We start from the raw sequence: 26,950 nt of genomic DNA, 5'->3' as shown, positions 1-26,950 counted from the left end.
ACCCAAAGAAGAGAGAGTCGGTATTAGGGGCAAAAGAGAAAATCAGGATGTAGAATCTGAACCCCCTTTGACAAAACGTAACATTTTGTTTCCGAAATTTAAAGTTTAATATGTGATCTCAACATTCAAATAACTATTTGAGAAACCTGACCATGTTAAGAAGTTGCTTTCATTTCGCAGTTTAATCTTGCGATTACTATACAGAATCAATGACGCGAATATCTTGGGGTCGATATTAGACTTCTCGCAACTATAAACGTTACAGTACACGCAAAATATATCTAATTACTAGAACAGATGAAAATTTAATTCATGCTTTCCTAAGAAACAGTCTCCTTTTCTTCCAAACTAACTATGTAAGGGTCGACTAGATGTGGCTTAAATTCAAAGAAGTAGTGTTGGCGGCAAATGAGAGTTTTATAAGTCAGTTAATAAAAGAGGAAGACGATCCTACACGATACACAAAACAGGTCTGGGCATTATTGCAGAAACAGCGAAAAAAAGCATGTCAGATTTAAAAAAAACACAAAATTTTCAAGACTGGCGACGGTTTACATATGCTCCAAACTTAGCGCGGAATTCAATGCGAGACTCTTTTCATATTTTTTAAAACGAAATCTGCTTTAAAATTTGGCAGAAAATCTGAAGAGATTCTGGCGATATGTTAAGTATACCAGCAACAAAACAAAGTAAATAACTTCTGTGTGTGACAGCAACGGTAATCTACCGATGACTGTGCCACTCAAGCGGAGTTTCCAAACACGGTGCTCCGAAATACTTTCACCAAAGAAGATGCAGTAAATCTATTTTTATAAAAGGCAACGTCCTGACTAACTGAATCATCATCCCTCATCACAAATCATTAAGGATAGAAACTTGAAATTTGGAGAGGGCGTTGATCTTATACTGCAGGCGTCGTTTAAGAAGGGATTTTTCGAAATTCCACGCTTAAGAGGGTGAAATATGGGATGAATAGTTTTTTGAAAATATGTGGCTATTAAGGAAATTTTAAAGCTAAACCTACGAAAGTTGTTATTTTGTTTCTCTATCAGAAATAAGAAGTTTAACCCCTATGGTGGTGAAACTGTGGGTGATCTTCATGTGTGTAAATCATTATTAAGGAACTACTAAAGTATTTGCAAAGCTAAATCTACGAAAACTTGAATCTGACTTTTCGGCTATAAATAAAATATGTTCCAGTGTTTTTGGAAATTCGATTCCTAAGAGGGTGAGGTAGGGAATGAAATATTTTATGAAAACATTTCATTGTGGAAGAATTTTGAAAGCTAAATCTTCAAAAACTGGTGTTTGGCTTCCTTATTAGAAATTTAAAAAAATGTTTCAGTGTTTTTGGGAATTAAACCTCCTAATAGAGTGAACTAGGAGATGAAAATTTCATGAAATTACTTAATTATGAAGGCATTTTCGAAGCTAATGCTATGAAAATTTCTGTTTGGCTTCTCTGTTGGAAATAAAAAATATGTGTTTCACTGTTTCTGAAAATTAGCCCATGAGGTGGCGAAATAGGGGGATGAAAATTTTTAAGAAGATATTTCGATATTAAAAATATTTTAAACCTAAATGTATGAAAACTGGTATTTAATTTCTAGATTAGCTATAAAGAAATATGTGTTAGGGGATGAAAGTTTCTATGAAAATATCTCCACAACAATGCAAAAGGCATGATTACCAAAAACCTTGGACTGTAGCTACTGGAATCACTTTTTGGTCAGAAGTAAACTCGGAAAAGACTTTTTTATGGACTTAGTTAACTCGAAAAGTTTAGAACAAGCTGCAGTTTGTGAACAACATAAATGTTCCATTGAAGAAGAAAAAAAAATATTTAGCCTACGCTGGCGAAGCAACGGGCTCTAAACTAGTGTTATATAATTCGAATTAAGAACAGTGGTCAACGTGATTAATTTGGAAATATTAGTAGATGCCATCGGTGTTGTGAGACAAATTATTTAATGGAAGTCTTCTGGTCCATATCGTACAGCAATTAGTTTGCTTTCCGAATACTGTTAACAAATAACTTCATTTTTAACGATCGCTCGCCGAAAGATTTAGAGTTACACACGTCACATCAATACACAAAATAGGAAGCAAAAACAATCCGATGAGTTGTAGACCCATATCATTGACATCGATTTGTAGTGGACTTCTGGAACATGTACTGTGTTCTAGTTTATGTAATACCACGAAGAAAAGATCTATCGACACAACACCGGCATGGATTCAGAAAATATCATACTTGTGAAACACAACTGGGCCTTTGTTCACACGAAGTTATAATTACTATCGAGAGCGGATCTCAATCCAGGAGGATTTTGACACCATTTTTCACAAGCAGCTTCTAATTAAATTACATTCCAATGGAGTATCGTCTCAGTTGTGCAACTGGATGCGTGATTTCCTGTCAGAAACGTCACAGTTCGTAGTTACTGAAGGGAAGTCACTGAGTGAAGCAGAAGTAACCCAAGAAGGGTTACAGACCCTCATTTGTTCTTAATCTACGATATATGAACGGTTAAGGAAACAACCTGAGCAGCCCTCCTAGATTTTTTGCCAATTATGGTGCCAGTTAGCGTCTAGCATAGTCATCAGAGAATCAAAATAAGATTCAAAATGATTTAGACAAGTGGTTTGCAAGGTGTGACAAAGACAAATGTTTCTTAACGACAAGAATTGTGTTTTCGCCGCGCAAAGTGGCCGCGCGGTTTGAGACATCATGTCACGGACTTCGCCCCCCCTCCCCCCCCCCCTCCGGAGGTTCGAGTCCTCCCACGGGCATGGGCGTGTGTGTTGTTCTTATCATAAGTTAGTTTAAGTAGTGTGTAAGTCTAGGGACCGATGACCTAAGCAGTTTGGTCCCTTAGGAATTGACACACATTTGAACATTTAAATTGTGTTGTCCTCCACTGAATACTAAACAACGATTACTAAATTACGGTTACACAATAAATTATAGAAATTTAAAGGTAGCTAATTCAACTTTGTAGCTAGAGATTGCAATAACGAACAACTTCAATTGGTACGATCACATAGAAAATGTGATGGGGAAAGCGAACCAAAGGTTACGTTTTTTCACAGAACTGAAGGTGTAACAAACCCAGTAAATGAACACTACGTTTCTCCTTCCGCTCATGGAGTACTGCTGTCCGCTAGGGAATCCTTACCAGGTGGAGCTGACGGAGGACACGAAAAAAGTTCAAAGAAGGTCAGCTCATTTTGTGTTACCAAAGAACATCGGAAGATGATGTGACGGATGTGATAAGGGAGTTTGGTTGGTAATCATTAACATAAAGGTGTTTTTCATTGGGGCGATATCTTTTTAGGAATTTTCTACCACCAACTTGCTCCTCTTAATTATAAAAATTGTATACACGCCCACCTACATAAAGAAAAACGACCATCGTAATACAACTAAAGGAAATCAGATCTTGCACTGAACGATATAGGCTTTCATTTTTCCCAAGTGCTATTAGAGAGCTGAACGATCTAGACTTAATCTTTAACGGGTTCTATGAACCCACTGCCAAACACGTAAGTGTGAATTGCAGTGTAGTTGTGTTGATGTAAATGATTAAGAATTTCTTTCGTCTTCGTATCAAAAGGTGAGTTGTGAAATTCAACTTTATTTTGAATAAAAGCTTGTAATTCATAGTCTTCAGAGTATTTTATCTAAATCTATACTCTAAAACGCAAATAATCTTGAGTTCTCTGTATAGCTTGCTGTGACGTCATTCATCGCAGTACTGTTATCCTGCAACTTTAAAAATCACTGACAGGCGTCAGCTACGAAAAGTCTATTTTATACGGTTAAACAACACATATTTATTATTTGTTTCAGTCTTTCGTGCTCGTATCAGTGTATATGAGATATCTCCCAAATTACATCTGACGTCGTGACTCAGAATTTTTGTGACTCTCATCAAATTGAGAGATCGTTCGCCATCACAGGCGCACATTAAACATATCTATATAAATGAGACAAATACCAGTTTCTAAGGTTAACTGTTTCACTCTGCGGTTCTGACATGGTATGTTCTTGGAACAAGTTTCAGACAATTTGTACACTTTTAATTCGTATTACTCATGGTACCTTAGAACGAAAGAACACCCTCTCCCTTACAAGAGAGTACAGCTTTAGTCAAGAAGATAGTGCACCAAACGCCGCAACCATAACCTTAGAGCAAGGAAGCTTTAAAATATATGCGACACTTGTAAATAACGACATTAACGTTAACTGAATTCTACATCAGTGCCTCGGATATCACGATAGTTATTACAAAAGAAAGAGAATCGTTTGTCTTTTGTAAAGTGGCTTGTGGCTCCTCAGATCATAGTTACGCGAAAACTGGCTGCCCTATAGTTGCTGTGTTTCCAACAATGAGAATATACACTACAAACATATCCAGTGTACAACTTATTTTAATATCCGTTTTAGTACTTACCGGTATAATGTTTCAATAGGTACAATATATCAAAGGATTAAATGATCAGCCTTCTGTGTTCTCACAAGAAGTGCGGCTTGTTCGTAACTGATTTTTTATTACATAGAACGTCACAATGGATGTTTCATTTACGGTTGAGACAGTCAATTGTAGGGTCAGGATGGCCCAATAAGTCGAAAGATGTTTCTCTCTTAGTTAAAAGTTGTTACGAAGATCAAGAAACTATCATAATACTGTCACTTACAGTCAAAAAGGAAGATAATAAGTAAGATTGCAGTCTAATGTCCCGTCGACAACGAGGTCTTCAGGGACCAAACATGAACTCGAGATGAGGTAAGATGCGGAATAAAATCAATCATGTCCTTTCAAAGGGACCATAGCAGCATTAGGCTTAAGCTACGCAGCGAAATCATTGAAAATCTGAGCCTGGATGACCAGATGGGTGGCGTTTGTACTGCTGAGCCGTAATCCCTCCCCACCCCCCGCCCTTTCAACGCGGTGAATATCGATCCTCAGCCCCATCATTACCTCACTCAGTTGCTGCCTAGGATACAACGAGGCTCGGCAACAGCGACGAGACATAGAAAAACAAATGAATGGCGGAAACCTGCACCCAAAACGCCCACCGAGTCTCTTTCACGTACAAACAGTTGAGTTAATGGTTATTCTGTGCCTCTCGCAAGTTCTCTCGAGACCTAGCATTAGACTCTAGAAATGTTAATTTGAAGCGTTACATCGACAAGCACTAAAGTATGTTTTAAAACGAGCAGTACACTAGGGATGTGTATACCTTACAAGAGCGCAAGCGCACAGCGGCGAGACGCTGCGAGCTTAGTGGTACCTTTATCTTATCTCTTTGCTGATAAAGCGCCGCGTCACGGCGCTGCGGAGCTGTACTGCTCTGCCAGCGAGTCTCAGACATTTCCGAAGCAGCCTCGGTGAAGCACGGAACGGTTTCTAACAATCAAGCGCTTCGTGTAAATTAATTAGCGAGCCGATCCATCATTATAACCGCCTTGTTTTCCTTATTGAATAATGTCACATGCTTCCAGTCTTAACATCAATTACTTTCCGTAGAAGGAATCCGAACTGGCTGTCGCCGTTGTAAGGGGTTTATCCGAAAAGTGAAGTACATTAGAAATGAAAAAAGGAAAGAAACAGATAATTTTTCACAGGTGGCGACACTGCCACTTCATTCCTCTGAGTGCGAACTTGAGGTTCACAGTCAAACTTTACATAAAATTAGTAGAGTCATTCAAAACTTCATGACGTAATAGGAAATTTGTTTATTTAACGGTAACTCATATCTAGACAGTGCGTGTAGCACACAAGAACCCTTGCAGTCCTCCGGGGTTTAATTACGCTTCAGTCACTCCATCTTTTCAAGTTCTAAGGCATACGCAGGTGAGAAGGCGAATCAGGGAGCTGACGAAACACTTCTACAGAAATTGAAAGTAAACAAATTCACGAAACGTGTGGATGGAAGAGAGCAATAGCTAAGGTAGGTTTCATCGCTAAGTTTAATGCTCGAGTGTTGTGCCTCATCAATATTTAATGTGATTTGTATCTTTACAGGTGAGTTTCGTAGCTGATGCCGATAGCTGTGTGAGCTGTGTGTGCACACGGCGCTCCTGTCCCTTCTGATGTGATAGTCGCGCAGGGGTACGAGGAGACGCTTCAGTCCGCGCTGAATGGTGAGCTCTGGTTCTTCAGTAGACGTTGAACGAAATGGGTTTGTCACATGAGGCTCATCTGGTGCCTTAGCACTCCTTAAGTCAGTTACTTTGTCAATTATTATTGTCGTTTCATAGTTCCTACCGATTACAGAAAAAGCAAAATGTTTCAGCTTGCGTTCTAGTAACGAATGCAGTGTCTCTCATTGCGAGTGTTAGCGTCAAGACAACTTGCTTCTCTATCTCTCTTCATATAACTGTAATTTACTTCGCACACAAAACTGCCTCATATCAGTCACTTTATTTCTGCACTTACATTTTAATGGCATAGAGCAAAATGTGTGCCTGATATCGAGCACAAAGATGTGTATTGAGGAATGTAGGTATTTGAGAACATCGACCAACTGAAAAAGAGCACTAACAGTTGGAGAATCTTTAAGCGGTCGATATTATGTTTCTCTTCATACAATGAACAAAAAAAAAATATTATGAGTTTCTGGGGGGTAACTATGTCATCAAAGACGCAATTTATTGAAGAATAGGTCGTAGTGAATCAACAAATCACTTACTTTTTGGATAGTAATAGTAAGTTAGCGAATACAGCGCTTATTGTCATTACCTCTTTAAGGACAGTTAGTCTTGGAACTATCACAGTAGTTTTTATCTGATAACGAATGCATGTAGGCTATATTCTTAACTGGATTTCTTGTCTAGTGAATGATCTTCCGTTTACCTCCACCAGGAAGAGTTATAACCTGTAGCAGGCCACGTAAGCATTTCAGTTAATCCTGATCGAGAGACATTAATGGAGGCAAATGTCAACTACATTTTCTCAAAGAACTGTGAAAGATTCCCTCAAAATTCATTCTGCATCATTTTCTTTCTGTACTGTACATCAAATGGAATAACATCAGCCGGCAATGGTGGCCGAGCGGTTCTAGGCGCTGCAGTCCGGAACCGCGCGACTGCTATGGTCGCAGGTTCGAATCCTGTCTCAGGCATGGATGTGTGTGATGTCCTTAGGTTAGTTAGGTTTAAGTAGTTCTAAGTTCTAGGGGACTTATGACCTCAAATGTTAAGTCCCATAGTGCTCAGAGCCATTTGAACCATTTTTTTAATAACATCAATAACATCAAAGATAAACACTGCGCATTAACAGGCGTCAGAAAAAAGAGTTGAATGTTGTAAAGTTTTGAAGGAATATAACTATGAGAATTTTATTGGTAAGAAACACCTTAGTCGCTCTTTGCATCACTGCTAATATTTTAATCAAACAGATTAATATGTTAACATATTTGGTGTATTTCCGTTAACTAGTGCTTCATGACATAACATTGTGTTGTAGTTCAAAACTCAGAAAGAGGGAGAATAATGCCTAGTGGTTATCCATAGCCAGTTTCTAAATGACAGTCCAGTAGTCTGGCGATCACCTCCAAAATAAATATATTCGCTAATAGAATACATCATAAAAAATCTACCAAATTTTGAAAACAATATCAGTGTCCACAAGCAGTGAAATGGAACTTCATTACTTATCACTAAATCTCTCGGTATCACAGAAATGTGTGCAACAAGTTATAAATAAAACATTTTATCTGAACTTATTTCTTTTGATCTGAGAGATTTTTGATGTTCTGTGAAGCAATTTTTAAGTTTAGACTGGTGATTTATAAAGTATAACAAACAAATATGTTTACTTTCATTGTTATATTCATGTATATATCACAAGTAGCAAGAATAACTTAAAAAACTGACAAATCTATTTTCGTCCGTTAATTTAAAAAGTTTGCTTATTAAAAGACTTCGTTTTCTGCATTGGTCTACCCTCAGTATATATGACAGTGGCTATATAAGACTGTGTATATAAATTGAAAGAAAAGCCTTATGTTTTAATTATAGCATGAGTAGCGTCTGACGTAAATGTGTTTATGTTCGTTTTGTTAGTTTGAACCATTGTGGTGTTTAGTAAGTTGCAAGTTGTCACTCGGAAGTATCACATATACGTTGCCTGTGAAATGACTTGTTCGACGGTATACGATAGGAGTGCCGCCAGTGATCAATGACACATGGATTTATCTAAGTATTGTCTGCGAACTAACGTCATCCTTTGAGCTTATAATGTAGAAAGCGTTCCACCACCAACTGAGAAACCTTCTGTGTTGACGAGCTCTCTTCACCGGTTGCAGAATAGGAACCAACTGTGGTTCGTCTCTGGTTCTGAAGCGTTGTAAAGTACCTAGGACCCAAATACTCGCACGTCACAACGTCAAGGGTCAGCCAGTCAGTTCCAGGCACACCCTTCAGTGATACTGTATGAAACGATTGTGAAAAAACACACCATACAGTCTTTTACTATTCATCTGTAGTGATACCATAACACAGTGAAAACGGAAGTTATGAGTGAGATATTTTCGTTTGCTTTCTAAATAATATTCTTATATTATAGTTTGGAATTGATCGAAATAATTATAACGAACGTCGGACGAAATGAAAGGCAGACAACTGTGCGCTGTGCGCGTTAATCGTGATGGTTGTTTTTTTATACCGTACCGGACAACTCCAGGTCTCGTACTCTCTGGCGATAGTTCGCAGACAAGATATATTTCGTTCATTCGAGTCAATTTACCTGTGCCAGCAGGTGTTATCTTCTGTTACTCAGTCAATTTGGGTTGCACGAAGAAGGAAGATATCAGTTCATGGATAGTTACTGATTCAGTGACAGTCTGTACCACACTTATTTGATATTGTCTGTCATCATTCTGCCGGCGGTGGTCACGAATGTACGCAACAATAACAACTTCCTTTCCATCTCGGAAGTGTTGTAATCAGTCCAAAGTACACTTCATGGTCACGGATGCTGTTCCGTCACTTGCGCCAGCACCATCTGCGTGACTGTGGTCATTTCTCGCAGTATGTAGCAAAACTTGACGTATAAGCGCTGCTACTTTGCACCACGCCTTTTTTCAGCACTCATCATCCTAGTCGGGACCGCAAACAAATTTGGTTCAAAAAGGTTCAAATGGCTCTGAGCACTATGGGTTCAAATGGTTCAAATGGCTCTGAGCACTATGGGACTCAACGTCTGAGGTCATTAGTCCCCTAGAACTTAGAACTAGTTAAACCTAACTAACCTAAGGACATCACACACATCCATGCCCAAGGCAGGATTCGAACCTGCGACCGTAGTGGTCTTGCGGTTCCAGACTGCAGCGCCTAGAACCGCACGGCCACTTCGGTCGGCAAATAAATTTGCTCCTGCGTACAGTGTTCGGTTCTGCGCGGTGCCTTTCCATGTCTCCCTTCACGCGCTTGTATGTGTAAGCAGTTTAAATGTGAGATATCATTTAGAAACCGCTCCGTGCGTCTAATTCGTTCACACGATTAGCAGTGAGCTCATGCGGGCGAATATTGGTAACATGTCGGACATACCATTCCTGTATGATATCCAATGTATCTCAAATTTCTGTTGCAGTGTCCCTTCTAAAACAATGTAGCAACAAGCAACTTGAATCACTCCGTTCCTTCACGTATTAAGCATGGTTTACCATTTAGCACTTGCACAGTCATCTTCATCCGAAATTTTCTTGTTAGTTCTGTCACATTTCCTGCTAACTGATGCGAAAGTAACCATTGCTTGTATCGTGTAAAGTTCTCTCTGATTATTACCTGGTTTCTGACAGATATTCAGTCTGTGATAATTTCTCTCTCAGGTTGTTGAAGGGTTAAACAACAAAGCACCGCTAAACAGTTGGCTGCTCACTCATAGCAGCAAGCTGCAAACGAGTGCAAGATAAAAATCCCGCAGTAAGGGAAATCCCTTCCAGAAACTCCGTGGATGGGATTTGGGTTGTATGCGGGTACAAAGCGTCCGATTAAATAGTTTTTTTTTAAATAGAGGTGGAGCCCCTCCACGCCCACACCGGCATGATGGCCAACACAAAAGGTCTACTGCCATCTCTGCATAAGGGTTAGTATTCACTAAAGTGAGGTGTCGCAGGATGTGGGTACTGCGATGTTTGCGTACGTCTGGTTAGGATTAACCATTAATACGCGCTCATCTGGAGATAGATTGGTCGAAATCTGACGAAGGGTAGCGGTTTGAAGGGCAGAGGAAAAAAAGTGCCAAGGCAAGAGCCAAGGGAAAAAAACCTCTGCGAAAGTTAGGTCGGGCGGCAAGAGCAGTAGCGGTTGTCTTGCTGCCTGCGATAAGTTGAGCAAGGATAGGCTTTGTTAGTAGTGGGTATCATGCATGTCGATACCTTGACGTTGTGCGTTTGTGCTGCTCGGCGGCTGGCGCTGGGTGCTGGTACAGAGTCCTCGTTCAGCGTCCTGCAACCTGCAACAGTTATGTTTGTTATCGGTCTTGTGTCCGATAGGTCATATACCGGAAGCACAGTGTGAGGGAGTGTTGGGAGATTGTTCGTGCGTCTGTGGGCGAGCTCGTCGGTGTCCCTGCTGTGGCCTGTTGGTCGGCTCTAATAGCAGCTGGTAGTTGCCAGTCAGTATTGCTGATATGCAGGGGCTTACCGACGTTTGTCGCTGTTTGCGTATGTTAGTTTACCATAGGTGGTTATGCCCTAGCTAGCAGTGTCTTTGGTCGCTTGTGTTTCCACCTGTGGTTGTGATCGTAGTTTCCCAGAGTGAGGATGAAAGGATTGTTCGAGTGTCTCGAGTTCCTGTATAGTCGTGTAGCGTGTTTCTTGAATACTTCCTTGAGGGTATCAAGGCGGTATTCATGGTGAAGATCCACGGTGCGTGTGTAGCGTGGAGCATTGCTAATGATTCGTAGCACTTTGTTCTGTATGATCTGCAGGCGGCGCAGTCGTGTGGAAGCTGCATATCCCCAGACGGGACAAAGCGTCCGAAGAGGCAGTTGTTAATTTATACTCGCGTAGGTTTCCTTTCACGTATTGACAGCTGTTCGCATTATTCTTTAATGATAGCGCGGTAATAACAATAAATTAGGCGTTATTAATTACTGGTAGCATGCAGTTTTCGGTAATACATAATGAACGTCACATTATGTGTGGAAAAATGAAACCTCCAAGTAGAAAAGAGGTATTCTTTCAAAAAGATGATTTACAGGTGCTCACTGCTTTATAGCTCTCCCAGTTTTGTAGTTCTCTCACCTTATCGCACAGCAGTCCTCGCTGCCATTGTAACCTCGATTCATTTGTATCGAAGCAACAGCTTGTCGTTTCATGAGATTCTAAAATTTTGCCCCATTAACCAGCTTTGAAACTTCTTTTGGTTTCCCGTCACATTTTTTAATTTTTTTACATAAACTTTAATTCCTAGAACACACGTATCTAGCGAATGTGATTGTGATGCTGGAAAAAATACTTAAATGTGGGTCAAGTCAACGGAAACTATAGAAAGAAATACTAAAAAATGGTTTTTTTATGATCACTTATGTGTCAAACGATCCAGAAACTTGTGAGAATTGAATACATGCTAAATGTTCAGCTCTGTTTGTGATTAGCAGAGACTTTATCTTAATTAAGTTGTTGTCACCAACACATAGGCCCAACGAATAACTGCTCGTGGTCTATAAAATAAAGCTCCTGTGATTGTCCACCATCTGTAAACAGGCACGGAACTTCACTGACGTCGCCAGAGCGTGGGTTCTCTGTAGGGCACGAGGAAGAGGATGATGGGGTGTGTCCACGGATGGCTCCCGATGGCAGAACAATAACATTTATTGATTAACTGCAATACACTGCTTGTTGGTCCTCTGCGTGAGGTTTGTTTTACGCTTGTAATATTCTGGGCGGCGACGAAGGTGGCCTGGCGGACGCTCACATTTGCGCCCGCTGCTGCAACTGTGACACTCCACACAGTCTTTTATGATTCATCTATGCGTACCGTAGCAGATCAGTTGTAGAGGTACCAATAGTCAACTGAAAAATGTAGCAATTATACAAGGCGCGTTTAAAAAGTTCGATAAGGGCTACCATAACACAGCACAACGAAAAGGGGAGATACGAGCAAGGTACTTGCATTTGATTTGTAAATAATCTCCAAAGGCTATAGTAAGCTTTTCGCGACGTCTGCAAGCCTATCTGTTACTGTCGGCAATGATTTCTTTTGGAACTAACAGAAATATTTATGCCGAAACTCGGTAGCAGTCAAGGACAAGGCTGCTGTGTTCATCACTCGTAATGGTTGTCTGTACGTTACCGGACCTAAATAACAATATCAGGTCTCATATACTTGACGACAGTTTGCAGAAAAGGGAGATTTCGTTCACGCGTGTCAATTCACGTTTGCTACCATCAATTCCTCAGTCAACTGAAGCAACACGATGAAAGAAGACATCAACTCATAGGTTGTTACTGATTCCGTGATAGTCTATACCACACTTATTTGATGCTCTCTCTCATCATTCGTGCTGGTGGCGGACCGAATGTACGCATCAATAATAGCTTCCTTTCCGTCTTGGAAATGTTATCAGTTGATGTTGTTCTGTACACTTGCGCCAAAACGTCTGCTTTGCTGTTGTCATTTCTCGCAGTTCGTAGCAAAACTTGTAATTTAAGTCTTGCTCCTTTGAACCACGTCTTGTTTCAGCAGTCATCACTTTAGACTGGCCAGCAAACAAACCTGCCTCAGTGTACAGTCTTTGGCTTTACGTAGCTCCTCTCGGTATTTCTCTACATGTGCTCGTAACTGTAAGCAGTTTAGATGTGGGACTCCATTTAGATACGGCTTCATTCATCAAATTCTTTCATATCGCTAGTAGTGTGACCATGAAGGCGAATACTGACACCACGTGGAAAATATCATTCCTGCATCATGTACACTGCGCGTTACAATTCTGTTGCAGTTTCCCTCTCTAAACCACTGTAGCAAACAAGCAGCTTGAATAACTGCTCCTTCACATAGTTAACACGGTGTACCACTTCCAATTTGCCATTGTCAGAAGCAGTTGACACAAATTCAATCAGTGATCATTTGATTCTCAAGTTATTAAAGAATTAAGCAACAAAGCACAACAAAACAGTTTGCTGCTCACCCATAGCACCAAGCTGCAAAGGAGTGCAACATAAAAATCCCGCAGTAAGGGAAATCTCTTCCAGAAACTCCGTGGATGAGATTTGGGTTGTATGCGGGTACAAAGCGCCAGAACAGGTAAATTTTAATTTATAATATCACTCACGTAGCTTAACTTCTTCGTATGGACAACTTTTCGCAGTGATATTTAACGAGAGTGTAGTAACAACAATAAGTTACGTATGATTAAATACTGGTAGCATGCAGTTTTCAGTAATACATAATAAATGTAGTAGACTGTGTGGAGAAATGAACGCTCCAATCCCCAAGTAGAAAAGATGTGTTCTTTCAGAAAGGTATGTCGAGTTACAGGTTCTCTCCGCTTTTTAGTTCTCTCAGTTTATCGCATCATAATTCTCCTTTCTTTTCTTTTTTGAAGGAACTTTAATTTGCAAAACGCACATTGTGTGAAGCCCACCGAAAATATACACAGAGAAATACCTGAAACCATTATTATTTTGATCACTTGTATGCCAAATGATCCAAAAACTTGTGAGAATAGCGGTGAGTCAGAACTGATTTTATATTAGCGTGAAGATACAGCCCTTAGACGCGCGCGGCTTTAAGAATACACGCTAAACATTTGACTCTGTTTATAATTCGTATAGATTTTATCTTAATTCTGTTGTTTTCGCCATCACAATAAACCCAACCACACGTGGTCCCCAAAATTAAATCCCTGTGATTGTCCAACATCTGATGATGAGCCTACAGTGAGTCGAAACGTGCCTAATGACACAACCCAGTGTTTCGGCTCAAATCTGACACCACATGCCGTGTGGTCATTGTCCGGAACACACCAGATAAATTTAAGCGATTTTACAGTTTACCCACAGATATGCGCCTAAAGCTGGATAGCTGTCTACCTTTGATCTGCACTAAAAAATCTTAAATCTTGGTGTGTACGCATATGACCATAAATTTTCTAAACAGAAGTCCTTCCGTAGCAAAACTGACGCGCATACTGTCCTCCGCAAACCTTACACTGTTTCTACTTGGGTCCACTACCACACAGCATAATTCCATACGTTTGTCGATATATTCGCAACCAAACCTCAAAATAGATTGATTCGCGCGGATCAGATTTCTCACCTGGATTTTCTGCTCGTGATATAATATTCATGATCTGTTCGTTGGAATGCCCAAAGAATAATCCACAGCTGGGAACGTCTAGAGATATTAAGCACATGAGTATGTCTGAGCACACAGCTGACGCCTATGATATTTCCTGGCGGACAACGCCTGCATGTAATTATCTATTTGACCGTTCCAATTTAAGCTCCTCGTAATTGTAATTCCGAGATATTTAGTCGAATTGACACCTTTAAATATGTGAGACTTTTCTTGCAACCGAAATTAAAGGGATTTCGTTCCGTACTCGTGTGGATCCCCTCACATTTTTCCTTAAGTAGAGACAATTATCATCTTTTTCACCATACATGCATCTTACACGAAATTTATTCACAGTTTCAAATATGAACGATCTTCAGCTGTATGAGGAAACGACGACGGTGAAAATTTGTGGCAGACCAGGTCTCGAACCTGGCTTTCTCGCGTTATGCCGGCTGTAGCCTCAACCACTTTGGTTGTCCGTGTGCGACTCACAGCCAGATCAAAGCCTCCGTGTGTCGTCGTTCCTGCGTCAAAATCTGTGCCTGCACAAGCATTATGTAATTTTCGTACAGGAGAGGACTTTTTAACTGCCTGGTATCGACCGATAAATACGATACTGCAGTGCCTGTGCATGCATGCATGCCAGAAAAACATTGCATCGTTCTTCTTAACAAGACGGGCACTGGAGTTTCGTGCGCAGATGTCTTGTCTGAATAATTTTTGCGATTGGTTTTAATCTTCTGATGAATTTACTAGGCATTAAATGAAAGCAGCATCTGCAAACAATCTAAGAGGGCTGCTCAGATTGTCACCTAAATCGTTTATTTAGATGAGGAAATGCAAAAGGGCCTACAGCACTTCATTAGGGAACGCCGGATATCATTTCTGTTTTATTGGATGATTTTCCGTCGATTAGTATGTACTTTGATCTTTCCGACAGCAAATCACGAATCAATTTGCGCAACTCGAGCGATAGTCCTTAGGCTCTCAATTTGATTACAAGTCTCTTGTGAGAAACGGTGTCAAAAGCCTTCTGGAAATCTAGAAATATGGAATCAAAGCTGTACTGCTTTAAAAAGCAGTTTTGTGTGTGTAACTTAATCTGGGTTATAAAGGTAGTATTGGAATTAGACTCAGAAGATACTTAAGGATGTACATGTGTGTGTGTGTGTGTGTGTGTGTGTGTGTGTGTATATGTGTGTGTGTGTATGTGTGTGTGTGTGTGTGTGTGTGTGTGTGTGTGAGGGCGAGAGAGAGAGAGAGAGAGAGAGTACAAGGGTGCACAATCTAATGAAGTAATTTTTGTTTTCATTATTGCAGCGATGCTCCTGGATGGACAGCGGCCTCTGCCACTACCAACTGCCTGCCACTACTGTCTTAAACGATGATGCTTGCAGCCCTAGCTGAGCTCCAGAATGCTCAACTTTATGTTGACCTTAGTGTGTGGGCGCTGCTACGTTGAGCGGGAGGGCGTGTCTTCTGGAGTGTCTCCCATCGGATGTTGCGGGTTACAGAGAGCCCTCCCTATTTTTGGTATCGATTCACCTTCCCAACTTTGGTGTGGCTCCGCGATCTCTGAACGATATTGTCGTGTCTTGAGAGGGTGAGAGAAGGAAAGCTAAATGAATGACAGAAGACCTTACTTAGAAATATGAAATTCGATAACATTAACCTTATGGTGGGACACCTGATGATTCCCCGACTTCAGCTGAAAAGCAAGGTTTGAGTGGTGCAGAGTCCGTAACTCGGTAGGGCTACTCAGGAAACAGGGTAGAAGTGTTTCACTACCGGTGTGAATTCATTGCTTGGAACTACAGTCCTAGTTACAGGCTGCCGTCAATGTAGAACGAACTAGGCGTTCTCTTAGTCCGACATGCGACCTGCTTTGGCCGAGGCTAGGGAAATAAACTGAGTACAGCTCAGACTGACGAGCGTCATGGAGATGGCGACACCTGCTCATTGCTCTCCCTTCAGTAATGCTGACTGCTCTTATTTGTACGGCTCCCTTTGCACACTGCCCTGCTAGAAGATTCAGTGAAGCTGCTCTTGGTGTGGTTGTTCACGGCCTTTGTGCCATATTCGGCCATTCTGGAATTTTCCTCCCTTGCAACATCTGTAAGCTGCAGCACGAGGGACTATCCACGTAAGCTGCTGTTGCGCGTCACATCAGCTCAATCGATATTAAATACTGATTCGCCGCTTCCGCTGTTGAAACAGCCTCTCGGCTGCCTCTTGACCAAGAACTTCTTACAAAATTGAAGTAATGAGCTGGTCGGAATATTTCTTACATTTGCTCCACATCCCTCGCCCAAGAAAGCTTGAGCCTCCGAGGTTATAAAATTTTCGTTGCCTAGCCGTGAGTGCAAGTGGGCTGTTTCATAGATTTATTTCCATATAACATAATTACGTACGAAAAAGTGTGTTAGAACAGGTCCATCAAGGAAAATATCATACAATAAATTTCTTGCCCTGCTCCATTCACACGAGCCGTATAAAATCACAGTTTTCAGTAGTACATATTTTCGCACAATACATTTTCGCATAGCAACAGAGTTACAATTTTTCATGAGTATGTGCCATATAACACCTCACTACATTTCGTTCTTGGCTATAGGTTACAGTTTCACATAATATAAAATTCTTATTACTGGAATCATTGGTACCACAATACAGACACACTTTTTATAATTACATGACGTATAATACGTCAGTACACATTATTTTTGGGATGTAGGTGTCATATACATATCCATATCCAGTTTATTCGAATCAATAGAAATACACCTTTCGAAATTACATGCAGTATAACACATCATTTTATCTTTTATCAGGACACAATCTGGATTACTCTATCGTGGACATGTCAGCTCGCCGGCCGAAGTGGCCGAGCGGTTCTAGGCGCTTCAGTCTGGAACCGCGCGACCGCTACGGTCGCAGGTTCGAATCCTGCCTCGGGCATGGATGTGTGTGATGTCCTTAGGTTAGTTAGGTTTAAGTAGCTCTAAGTCCTAGGGGACTGATGACCTTAGATGTTAAGTCCCATAGTGCTCAGAGCCATTTGAACCATTTGAACATGTCAGCTCCCGTCTTTCCGGTATACTGGGGTGGTTGCCTTCATTCCTTCCACAACACTCGACCAGGGAGAATATTACGTCGAATTGCTCTAGCACCGTACTCCACTAACTCTTTCTCTTCACCGTATTGTGCAGATCGGGAAAATGTGTATGGGAGTGCTACTAATCACTACCGTAGTAGTTACACGTACGTTAGTACAATACCTTTCTCCAAATTTACAAAGTTGTCAGCTACACTTCCAACAGGTCGTAATTAAGAAACAGAGTATTATCGAACCAGCTCACCCCCACATGGAGTACTCGTTTCTCGATCAACCTCTCAAGGTCGTACGTTTTTGGAACTCTATTTCACTTTGTAGGTCCTCTGTTTTATGTCCAGCGATCTTGAGCACTTGTAAATCTTTAAGATTATAGAGATCTGGAATATCTCCCGTTACTCTTCCTCCACTAGGTAACAATCTATCTCTACGTTTGTCTTAGGTAACATAAGCCATGCATCTACTTAAAAAGCTTAGCTTGCCTGTGTCTAGTACAATGAGGTCAGTAGGAGGCAGGTCATTACCCATTACAATCAAGCGTTCCTCTTTTAGGCCGACATACAACCATTCACTGTTCCGTATCTGTGTCCAGCGTTCAGTACTATGTATTTATGATCGTCATCATTAGTAATTTCTCTTACGGGCTGCAGCATGGGAGCTTCTCATTGTTCGTAATCGTATGTGGACATTAATACGAATTCTGCTTACATATCTGATGTCTCAGGGTGTTTGTTTAGCATAGAAGTTACTCATTGAACAGTTGTTCATAATGTCACTTCACTTCGTCTATGATCGGAAATTCCTTTTTGGGTGCTACATAAGTGAATAATCGCTTCGTCTCATCAAATGCAGATGGTAGGGGCCAAACCTTATATAAGGTACATATACAATGCTATGGACTAAGGATACAACATCACATAAGTAAACGTACTACCTGATAAAAATACGTTTCCCGTGAGTCCAAAAGGAAATTTCTTATCTTTCAAATGGTACCTAACCACTTCAGGATACTTAACAACCTGTACGAGATATATCAAGTGTGGCTCCAACAGACCATTTTGCGTGCTCGCTATGGCAGAAATCTGCAAATCACATTCACGTTCCAATTCATTAAACGTAGCCGTAATTTGCGCTGGTTGCTCTATTATTGTTATGAGGATCATGGTGCGTTGTACCTTCTTAATTGTACTGTTTTCGTATTCGTCCACATGAACGCTCAGTTCTCTAATTTCTTCGGCAACAATCTGCTCATTTTTCACCCTCACGTTTGTAGTTTGATTTACCCCTTTCAGTAACGCTCTCTCTATAGTTACTTGCTCTTTAGACGGTCGCAACAGATCTCTGTGTTCTTATTCTAACACATCTATTTTCCCCCTAAAGAAGGTTGCATTGTCTTCTTCAAGTGTACCAAACAATATTGGTCCAATAAAAAACCAATTTTAAAGGTACCAGTGACACTCGCACTAGGAACCGGGGTCTTTATTCCCAAGCAGAAAGACAGACCAGGAATCCCACAGTGTCGTGTCCCACTGACGAGTCCTGAGAGGGAATGGAAGGACTGCAAGAATGCGCATCAAAGAACTTACTTGGCAGGAGGTCTCGTGGTCGTGGGCTGCCTTCTGTGCACTTACTCAACTGAAAAGAGGACTGTAGGGTGCGTTAGAATACGGAACTCGGCTGGGATCTCAGGGTACACTGGATGCAATCATAAATCATTGCATGAGGATATGTACACTAGAAGCACCCCTGGCACATCCGTTTTATAAACAGTTCTATATACAAAGTCTACTAACTGCCTTCTTAGTAATGTAAGTCCCAATATAGCAGAGGCGGGCGCACCAGGCTAAGTGTTGTCTACATGGAAATGAGTCTAAGCCCCCTCGTGGTTATGCAGCACTGCACTACAATCTCACAGCATCATAACCCCAGCTAAACCATATCTGACCGACTGACCAGCTGCTCCATCACTGTCAATACTCCCTCAACATTATGGCGGCTAGCCTTTCTATAAACGGTAGTGCACCCTGCACCACTTGTTCTAGAAGTTTCCAGTACTCTCGAGCAGTGAGTGTGTGTCACGCGGCAGCACGTGATGCCTACGTGACAAACAGGCCGTACTCCGCTATGTTCATTGTGTCCAAGCGTTCCGGCTTGTAACAGCTCTCGAGCCTCGTGATGCGGCATAGTCCGCTCTTGTTAGCAGAGTAAACATTACACATAAGCTACGTCCGGTCACGTCCGCCTCACTGGCAGCAAGGATTTCCAAGTCTACATCTTACTTGATTTTTAACACTGTTTTCTATCATTCGCGACACCCCCCTACCGCAGGGGAAAATGTTGTAAGCTCGGACTCTCGAAGTTACAAAATTTTCGATCTCTACGTGTGGTGCCAGCGAAACTTGCCCGACTTTATTTTAAAACAAGGTTTCACATCATAAACTCTAATACAAGTAAATTGTCGTAAAAATAGAAAGCACAATGCAAGTATAACTGACATTTGGTTGTTTGTTGTCCTCACACACTTGTCGTGGTAACTTCCACATTACACTTCTATATTACTCTTTTCATCGTTCGTAGTTCACACAACAATACAAAGTTTTGGATTGCACAATTCAAAGTCCAGAGCTTTACCTAATATTACCAAGGTTTCACATAACATTACACATAGTACAGACCTCTTTTTTTATGATCACTTTAAAATTTCGTACATATAGTTTGCAACACAACACAAAAGAAAAGGAAAAAGGTTATATAAAATATTATACAACATAATTTATCATTCAACTTCAAATTATACTTGTACATAATTTTTAAGTTGTATTTTCATCTCCTATCTGTTTTTGGTACCAATGACTCCACTGTAGTTGCGCGTGGTTCGATTTGTTTAGTGAGTCGTGGCGTTTGACTTTGGTCTCTCCACTGCACTCGACCGGGAAGAGGAGTACGTCGTGTATACTTTATTCATACTCTCCACCATATTCCTCCTCTCCACGCGTACAGAATGGAGGCAAGGAGCGTATCGGACACTTCTTTCAAGGCTGCTATCTGTTTCCACCGTATTTGTCATACCCACTTTAGCGCAACAATTTCCTCCTACTTCACACAATATTCTGCCACACCCTCGACAACACTTACAATAGATATATGAGTAACATATTATAATAATTACAACTATGGTTACTGAACCTGTGTATCCCCACACGGAATACATACTTTGTGACCATCCTCGGAAGGTCGTTCGCTGCTGGTATTCTATTTCGCTTTGTAGTTCATCTATTTTGTGACTTGCTATCTTTAGGTCATCTAAGTGTCTTACACTATGTTCTAAGGGTAACGATACAGGTATTTTTGTGACATCCTGCTTCTCCTCATTTACCATACAACAGTCTATATCTAAACTTAACATAGGTACTATGTCATTCTTGCTTGCATTAGTACTAATTACTGGTCAGCTTGTAGCATGACTTGCGCACCATATCCTTTGCACTGGCTTGTAAATGTTTATTTACCAGTACCTCTTATGATAAGATCATTAGGGGGTAACTCACTGCACGATATCGTTAAACTCTCGTCCTTGGGTGCGACATACAGCCATTCATTGTCTTGTATCTCCGTCCAGATACTTTAATTCAATATGACATACTTTTGATTGCAATCTTTTGGAACTTCTATTATAGGCTGCAGCATACGAGCTTCACATCGCTCGTGGTCATAGGTGGACATTAAAACAAACCTCTGTTGCAAATCTGACTTCTCAGCGTGATCGTTTTACAATGTAATTGGATACGGGACAGTAGCGCGTACTGTCGTTTCGCATCATCAATGAGCAATTAGTTTTTCGCAGGCTCTATATAAGCGAACAATTTCTTTGCCTGATCGTACTCCACTGGTAATCGCCATATTCTATATAACGTATATACGTTACTGTCCACTAAAGGAACATTTAACACATAACTTAACGTAGTGCCGGCAAGAACTACATCTATATCTATTATACGAAGTAACAGATACTCTTGGTCCTTCGTGAGTTCAACGGGGAACTTTTTGTCTCTTAAATCTTCTTTTATCAGCTCTAAATACTTGACCACTTGTACGGAGTTAATCAAGTGTGGTTCTAATAGACCTTTCTGCGCGTTCACTGTTGTAGAGACTAATAAGTCGTATTCCCTCTCGAGTTCATTGAACATACCAGTAATCTGCATTATTTGCTATGTAATAGTTAAGAGAACCAAGGCATGTTGTACCTTCCTGTTAGTGCTATTCTCATAATACTCTACATGCATACTTAGTTTTCTTATTCCTTCTGCAATTATCTGAGTATTCATAGTTTCCGCGTTAAGTGTTTGATTCACCCCTGTCAGTGACGCTCTCACAATGATCACTTGTTCTTTGGGCAATCGTAACAGCTCTCTCTGCTGTTCCTCGAGTACGTCTACTTTGGCTTTGAAGAATGTCGTATCATCTTCATCTAATGTGCCAAACAATACCTTACCTGAAACTTCCTGGCAGATTAAAACTGTGTGCCGGACCGAGGCTCGAACTCGGGACCTTTGCCTTTCGCGGGCAAGTGCTCTACCAACTGAGCTACCCAAGCACGACTCACGCCCCGTCCTCACAGCTTTACTTCTGCCAGTATCTCGTCTCCTACCTTCCAAACTTTACAGAAGCTCTCCGGCGAACCTTGCAGAACTAGCACTCCTGAAAGAAAGGATATTGCGGAGACATGGCTTAGCCACAGCCTGGGGGATGTTTCCAGAATGAGATTTTCACTCTGCAGCAGAGTGTGCGCTGATATGAAACTTCCTGGCAGATTAAAACTGTGTGCCGGTCCGAGACTCGAACTCGAACTCCCGAGTTCGAGTCTCGGTCCGGCACACAGTTTTAATCTGCCAGGAAGTTTCATATCAGCGCACACTCCGCTGCAGAGTGAAAATCTCTTCCTGGAATACCTTACGTGCCTCCCCTATAAAATTTAATATTCCTCTTTTGACCCTCGGTCGTCCATGCCTAGTCAACTGATAAATCAACTCTTTCGATCTAAAAATTTTACTCACATTCCATTTCACAGTTTGCTGTACATTCTCGCACTCTCCGGTGCTTCATTTTGCCTGATTCATCTTACCCATGCAATGTGTTACCGCTCTATTGACAACCACTTGCGTGTCCTCAAATTTTTCATGCAGTTCCTTGAGGTTAAAATAGCTCACCACTCTCCATGTTGTGCTGTACAAAGTCACGCTGCCCTGGTTGTCGTAGTAAATCCCCGGCGCTGACTGGAATTTTTGCACTTGTACATCTTGCGGTGGCGCTTCTCGTCCCGCGAGGCTGATCTGCAAGATACTCCCGGCTATTGCTGTCACCCACAGTGCCTTCATCCTTGGAATCTGTACTTGTCACTCTTCTGCCCCTTTGTCGCCTGCGGTCCTTCTTCCTTTTACATCATGACTTCTAACAGAACGTTCACATTTTCGTTCAGTAAAATTCCTTCATCCTATTAGCATGCACTTTTATAGATTTCTTCTCTTTTAGCCTGATTACTACGTTAGGTTACTGCACATCAACCACAGTAAATGGCCCTCGCCATTGGCTAATTTCTTCGATCATCCCCGAAGCACGCTCTTGTCATACAGCAATACGCGATCATTCCTTCTAAATTCCCTCAGGTTTTGTGTTTTGTTGTAGTAATTCTTGTTCCTTTCTCTGCTCACTTGTGTTGCCTCACGGACATCTTGGTGTAACATTTGTAGTCGCTGTCGAATCTCCGTCACGTAATCGTCATAATTGTGGATTAGGTTTGCTGGTTTCTTTTTTAGCCATCCCGGAAAATTGCACTTCCTGCCGAAGAACAATTAGAATGGTGTATCCCGTGGTACTATGAGGAGTAGTATTGTACACAAAACATGCGAATGCAACCCATCATTCCCAATCTGTCTGGACCCGGTTCGCATAGCGTCGCAGCATCTCCGTTCTAGCGCTCCACTGGACTGCGGGTGGAACGCTGTCGTTAGTATTTTCTCTATTCTCAGTAATTTGCAGACTCGTTTCATGGTATCGCCTATGAAATTGCTTCCCATGTCGCTCAACAGAGCCGTCGGGATCCCAAATTTTAAAATAATGCTTTCCACCAAATTTCGTGCAACTGTATCAGCATCTTGTCGAGCTATTGGTACGCCTATTACAAACTTCGTGAGAGAGTCTTGAAAAGTCAAAATATATTTGTGCCCACACTGGGTAATGGGTAATGGACCTATTGTATCAATATCACAGCGCTCAAATATAAATTCTGGGGTCGGAGTTAGCTCTAGTGGTTGCTTAGTCTTAGCTTGTGTGATCTTGTTCTTTTGTCAACTTTCGCATGTCCTTGTGAACTTCTCTATGTCATCTTTCACTCCCGGCCATGTGTAGTACTGTTTTATTCGTTCATATGTCCTTCCCATTCCTTGATGGCCTCCTATGAGAGATATGTGCATCTGCTTTGTAATTGCAAATTTATCCTCTGCACTCAGAATATTATCTATGTTTATCTGGGATGTGTTACTGCCTCCGCTTATCCCAGTCGCGTCAGCTGTCTCTTCGGGGTCTGCTATCTCAGCCGTCGCCTCTGTCTCCGTTATCTCGTTGCTATTCGAGTCCTTGATTGCGGTCTTAGTTGTGGCGTCCCCTCGCTTGTCTTCGTGCCTATCAGTCTCGTTTGTGCCCCTCTTTGTAACCTGCTTTGTTTGTTTGTCACCGTCTTGTACACTCCGAATGCGTGATAGCGCGTCGGCCATGCGATTTTGCTTTCCTTCCTTGTGTATGATTTGGTAATCGTATTTTTACAACTTTAACCGAGGCTTCGTTAATGTTGACGATGGATACGTAATGCTACCAAACCACTACAGTGGTTTATGGTCCGTGAGTATCTTGAACTTCCTTCCAAAGAGATACGGTCGGAAGTACTTATCTGCCCATACTATGGCAAGCAACGCTCGCTCTATTGTACTGTAATTCAACTCTGCCTTGTTGAGAGTACGTGATATGTATGCAATTGGTAAATCATTTCCCATTGGACCTTGGCTCAAATATGCCCCTAACGCGTACTTACTGGCGTCAGTCGTTAGTAAAAACTGTTCAGTGATGTCTGGATACTGCAGTATCGGTGGCTTGGTTAACTTCTCTTTCAATGTTTGAAACGCCTCTTCCTGCGCTTCCGCCCAAAGATACGAAACTCCTTTCTTTACTAGCTCGTGTAGGGGTTTTGCAATTTTGCTAAAGTTACTCAAAAATCTTTGGTAGTATCCGATCATGCCCAGATAACTTTTTAAGTCAGCAGTAGTCCTTGGTTGCGGATACTTTTCTGTTGCTGCTACTTTAGTGGGATCGGGTTTCAGATCTTCCGCTGTCAAAACGTGACCCAAAAACGAAACTTCCGTCCTTAGACATTCACATTTGTCGACTTCCAATTTTAGGTGATGCGGCATAGTCCGCTCTTGTTAGCAGAGTACATTACACATAAGCTACGTCCGATCACGCCCGGCTCGCTGGTAGCAAGAATTTCCAAGCCTATATCTTACTTGATTTTTAACCCTGTTTTCTATCATTTGCGACAACAGGTGCAACAAGAAGCGGCAGAAACTGAGACAGAGGGACGTTGCCCGATGGCATAAGTTCACCAAGCACCAGCCAGATCATGGAATTTTCTCTCCTTATGATCTCAAAGATATTAGATGCCAGTGGTTGGGGAAGGCGAAGTAAAGGGTACTTCAGGCACTGATTGATGAGGGGGATCGCGAAAAGACGGCTTTTAGCTTACCAACAGGCCACTATGAATACAATAAAATGCCAATGGGCCTGTAAACTGCTTCATTCACTTTTTAGCGTTTAATGAATACCGTGTTAACCGGCATATAGGGGAACAAAGTCTTCATATATCTGACGATAATGATGTAATGACCGCCTCGTTAGATGAGCACAACGTGAGCCTAGACGAAGTATTCAGTCGGTTGCGATGACGGAACCTGAAGTAGATAATTGCGAGTTTTGACGAAAGGAAGTTACGTTCCTGAGACATGTACTAAATGCTTCAGGATTAAAATCCGACCCTGCTAAGCTGGAGGTAATAGAGAAATACCCAGACCCAAGGGTTACAGCACAATTAAAGTGTTTATGGGCCTAATTGGATACTATCGGCATTCCTGAGTAATTTCAGTAAAACTGCGAAGCCACTACATGACTTACTGAAAAAGAGGGTAGCACATGAGTGGGGCAGATCACACAAGGATAGTTTCTTCGTCTCGAACGGCCACTATTGCTTCCTGTTCATACACTCGTAGTCTAACTTCCTACTTGGGAATAAAAACTTCAGTCCCTAGTCTGCGTGTCACTGGTACCTTTAAAATTTCTTTTCCCATGGGCCGATCACTACTTCTGCACGTGAATCGCTAATGGGTGTTCTCGTTGAAGGCGACTCCGGCCCTCTGGTTTTTTGGCTCCATTCGGTCGTTTTGCGCTCTTTCAGTTATCTGTTTAGGGTCTGGCAACTGTAGCCTGCAATGGCGCTTGCGGCGTCCGGCCGGTCATCTGTGCAGAGAGCTTATCCTCACGTAAGTCCCGGAGCTAGCCGTCAGTGTCGAGCCCCTAGACCGCTATCGCATCTGAGCCTGTTTGCCTTTCGAGTGTCGCAACGCTAGGACTTACAGCTACTGTACTTCGAATACTGTCATATTTCGTCACGAAAGCATTACTAGGTCGTTCGGCCTCCTGTTTGCTATTATTTTTGACTGCACGTTGGGCTAAGTAAGCATCTTCTCGCACTTCCTGCAATTTAACCCGCTCACCTCTTATCCGCAACTCTCCGCGTGCTTAATTCAGAACAACCTTATTATCCTCAAGGAATTGTCTGCCCAACAATCCATCAAACGGCTAACAAATGCGAGCACCCATGGATTGGAATTTAGTAATCCATTCAAGTACCTGATCCCGTTTCCAGCCTTACTAGCATCTGCCTTTCTGATAGGATCTCTTAACTAGCTATACTTTTGATCGTCACTGTCTTCCTGGAATCCTATTTCACCTGATCATCTTCATTAAACTGACATGAGCTCCGCTATCAGTTAATAACTTTCTCAACCCTTTCATATCTCTACTCCGTAGTTCTGGTACTGTCCGCGGTCTTTATGATACCTGGTGCGGCATAACGGGACTGCATCATTACGACTGTCGATCGCTGCCCGGTGCGTTTTTCTTGCATATGTTGGCCCACCTTCTTTCTTGACGATCTTAGGCGTAGCGACGAAGCCAGTGACACGTGAAGCAAGTTACGGGTTTTGCTTTGGTGCATGGACGAATGTTCCAGGTGACACTGCATTGCGTCCATCTTATGGGAGGAGTACAATGACACTTGAACCGTTTCCCCTAAATTCGTGAACATTCACTTTCTTGATAGGTAATCGCTTATATGCTCGGGCTTAGGTGGAATTTCCTTAACAGTCTCTACCATGTGGACGGTATACTTCCGTCCACATTCTCGCGCTAGATGGCCTCCTCTACCACAATTAAAACAT

At 41.7% G+C, this 26,950-nt stretch overlaps 1 long non-coding RNA gene across 1 annotated transcript in view; it reads left to right on the top strand.

Annotated features, from left to right (window-relative positions):
* Positions 1–5,390: 5,390 nt before the first annotated feature.
* The window catches only part of LOC124596049, a 28,011-nt gene continuing 6,451 nt past the window's right edge, over positions 5,391–26,950 (top strand). The window contains exons 1-2 of the long non-coding RNA XR_006978274.1: positions 5,391–5,958; positions 6,033–6,151. This is a non-coding gene — a long non-coding RNA (uncharacterized LOC124596049). The remainder of the gene's footprint in view (positions 5,959–6,032; positions 6,152–26,950) is intronic.

The sequence above is a fragment of the Schistocerca americana genome, chromosome 2 (assembly GCF_021461395.2).
Source record: "Schistocerca americana isolate TAMUIC-IGC-003095 chromosome 2, iqSchAmer2.1, whole genome shotgun sequence".
In the NCBI taxonomy this organism is placed as follows: Eukaryota; Metazoa; Arthropoda; class Insecta; order Orthoptera; family Acrididae; genus Schistocerca; species Schistocerca americana.
The sequence above is the reverse complement of the archived record's forward strand: the minus strand, read 5'-3'. Positions and strand labels throughout refer to the sequence as shown.